This window comes from Rousettus aegyptiacus, unplaced genomic scaffold, assembly GCF_014176215.1.
Source record: "Rousettus aegyptiacus isolate mRouAeg1 unplaced genomic scaffold, mRouAeg1.p scaffold_m13_p_9, whole genome shotgun sequence".
NCBI classification, from domain to species: Eukaryota; Metazoa; Chordata; class Mammalia; order Chiroptera; family Pteropodidae; genus Rousettus; species Rousettus aegyptiacus.
The window spans coordinates 71,323,327-71,326,868 of record NW_023416312.1 but is presented as its reverse complement, the minus strand read 5'-3'; the positions used below and the strand labels follow the sequence as shown (position 1 = coordinate 71,326,868).

Sequence of the window (3,542 nt, the reverse complement as noted above, 5' to 3'; positions counted from 1 at the left end):
CGGCCTGGTAAGCAGGTACTGGGCTGTGGGGGAGGAATCAGGCACCTGCCACAGCTGGCACGACAGAAGGGCCCCAGGAGCAGTAAGTGCGGCGGCCGCCTCTACAGGTGGCTGGCGTGGAGCGGAGATGCTCCGCCCATGGCCGCCCTGCCCCCCCCCCCACTGAGGGGTGTTCTCCAGGATCTCCTTCTCCAGTCTGTCTGTCTGTCTATCTATCTATCTATCTATCTATCTATCTATCTATCTATCTATCTATCTATCTATCTATCATCTACCTATTTATTTAGAATTATTTTTTCTTTTTGCTCTTCTTGGTGTTTTTTTCTACCTTTTCTTCCAAATTGCTGACTTGATTGCCTGCTTCATCTAATCTGTTCATTCACTCTAACATATTTTTGATTTCTCGTTTTTTTTTTTTTTTATGTTTCCTATCTCTTTGTTAAAGTTCTTACTGAAATCATTGATTGCTTGTTGTCATTTAGTTTAGTTTTTTTTCTGGAGCTTTGTTCTCTTCTTTCATTTGGGACATGTTTTTTTGTATCATTTTGGCCGCCTCCCTGTTTTTGTTTCTACATATTAGGTAGGGTTGCTATGTCTCCCAGTCTTAGTAGAGTGGCCTTATGTAGTAGGTTTTACATGAGGCCCAGGAGTGCTGTCTCCCTGTTCCCCTAAGCCAGGTGATCCAGGTGTTTCCTTGTGTGGATTGTATGTACTTTCCTGTTGTAGCTGAGACTTGGTTGTTGTTTGCATGTCAATTAGAGGGATTAACCCTCAGGTTAATTGGTTGTGAGAACTGGCTGTGACTACAGTGGAGGAGGTGGAGTCTGGTGCCTTCCTAGTCTGCCCTTTTGGTGTCTTTTGTGGAGGTGGTTGAGTGGTGCTCTGGTGTTTGAAACTGGCCACTCCGTGTGTTGGTTTGGGGGCTTCTTGGAAGGAGCTCTGTTACAGGTCAAGATCAGCTCTGCCTATACCCTGACCAGAGTCACTTGGTATAAGCTACAAAGTGATCTGTAGATAGTTGCCACTTGTCTGGTGTTGGAGGTGCCTTGGAGAGACCAAGCTGCAATGAGGCTGGCTGCCGCTAGTGCCTAGCATGTTGCTGCTCAGCAAGACGTATGAGCCACACTGAGGTCAGATACTCTACTTATTTGGGGTTTGTGAACTTTTGAGAGATTTTAGGAAAGTCCACAGCATGAGCCAAGACAGGCTGTTTGTATGAAAAAGCCACTGAAAAATCTTGGTTGGGCTTGCAAGTTGGGTGGAGCAGGGTCTCAGGGAATCACCAGTGGTAGGCAAAGTGTTAGCCAAATTGTTAGAGTCTCAGATATGGTGGCCACCTGTATCTACATGCTGGGAAAGGTTAGGCCTCAAGAAAGGACGAATGGATTCTGCCAACACATCTATCTAAGGGAAATCTGCCTCTCCAGCCTTCACCTTAAAGCTAGACAATTCAATTCCTCCCCATATGTCCTGGGGCATTTTGAAGTGCTGTCCCTGCATTGGAGCTCAGAGAGAGTGAGTTCATCAGTGAGTAATTTCATGTGTGGGCCCTTTAAGAGGAGTGCCTGGGATTCCCACAGCCTTCTGTCTCATTCAGCCACAATCTCTGCTGGTTTTCACAGCCAGAAATTGTGGGAACCTCTCTTCCCAGTACTGGAACTCTGGACTGGGGAGACCGCTATGAGGCTAGGACCCCTCACTCCTCAGGGGGAACCTCCACAGCTGAGACATCTCTCCTAATTTTTTTTTAAAGTTTTGGACATATAAGTTTAATTACCTACTCAATCATCCATATGGAATTATGTGGAAAATGGATGGAAACCAGGTTCATAAACTTAGGACAGAGGCAAACATTCTTTGACCAGTTTAGGTTTGGACATTCACCAAATTGGACTATTTTTTAACATTAAACCTTTATTTTTTACCACAATAAACAAAACTGTATTACAAGTGACTTTCAAAACTGTCCAAATTAGTTTTTAAAACATGATTAAATTTTTTTAAATACCAAATTTTTATTTTAAAACTTAGTTTATATTTATATAAGAGAGTACCCTAAATTGATGTTCATCAAGAGTACCCTAAATTGATGTTCATTAAGGCTTACCTTTCTGTAAGCCCTAATGGTTTCCATTTCCCCCTTAAAATGTATAAGTAACTTTTCAGTTGTCATTCTCAAAGACATTCTGGAGAAAAAAAGTATGAATTAAACACCTATAAATTCTTCTTCATGTCTGTAATATAGTAGCGATTTATCATCTAACCCATAGTAGTCTATCAACTGAGTAAGGATGAGTTTCTTATTCTCCTCCAACATAGCTGACTGCAACTCGCAAAGCAACAGCTGGCTACAGCTTCTCCACATCTTTATTAACAAATGTAACTGGGACAGGTCATTCTTTGATCTATACATTTTGACTAGTTTTAGCCTCTGAAGAAGGGCTTCTTTCTCATGAATCTACTTCATCAATTTTTCTTTTTCTTCATTTAATCTTTGTTTGGGAAGTTTCTCATTCACATAGTCATTATGGAAATCATGGCAAGACCCAGTATCACATGATTTAGATTCACTTGCATTGATATTCTTGAAGGTATTTTTCAGATACGTACTTTCTTCAAATTTACTATGTGTTTAAAATTTTCTTGAAATTCCAAACAGTTTTCTTCTGTTGAAGATGCTGGTTTGTCTGAAAAGTTCTGATCATTTTAATCATTCTCTACATTAAGACATTTTACCACACTATATCAGGAATTGAATAAAGATCTAGTTTTCCTTAACCATTCTTTAAACGTTTCACTCACAGGTTGATTTTTGAACAATTTGTATGGGAAGATGGTGGGTTGACACATGCTTGTGGAGTGCTAGGTAAAATTAAAGTTGAGCCTAAAGGACTTTTTATCTTGAAAATGAAATCTTAGTTCACCTCTCCCTCCATCATCCCCAGAGTGCAAAAATCCCCATCCTGATTTTTAAATGCTTTACACGGATATGAAACCAGCTCAATCTGTATCTCCACTCTCCTACCAAGTCTTGAGGTGGCTTTCTCTGTATATTCTTAGTTATAGAACTTCTATTCAGTGAGACTTTAGACTATTCTTAATGATGGTTATTCTGTAGTGTAGTTGTAATTTTTATTTGGTTATGAGAGGAGGCAAGGACAGCATTTACCATCTGTGCCACCTTGACCATGTTTCTCCTTTTTTTTCTTTCACACAAGATCTTGATTAATCTGAAATGTATTTTGGATTATGATATGACATTGGGAATCAATATTGTTTAATATCAAATTAATAACTAATTGTGCCAGGATCTGTTATTAGATATTCGCTTCTGAATTAATATTAGTTTTGATAGGTACTAAATAATTATAAATATTTTCTGGGCACTCCATTGCATCTCACCCAACTATTTTTTTAATGTTTGATTATTTTTGAACTTGAGCTCTTTATTTTGATATAATTTTAAACTTTTAGAAAGTTTGCAAGAATAGCATAAGGCACAGCCATATACTCTTTACTCATATTTACAAATTATTTATCAT

The 3,542-nt window shown here is 39.1% G+C and overlaps 1 pseudogene; it reads right to left on the bottom strand.

The window, feature by feature from the left end:
• Positions 1 to 2,206: 2,206 nt before the first annotated feature.
• Positions 2,207 to 2,939, bottom strand: LOC107506970 (annotated as a pseudogene).
• Between the last annotated feature and the right edge of the window lie 603 nt (positions 2,940 to 3,542).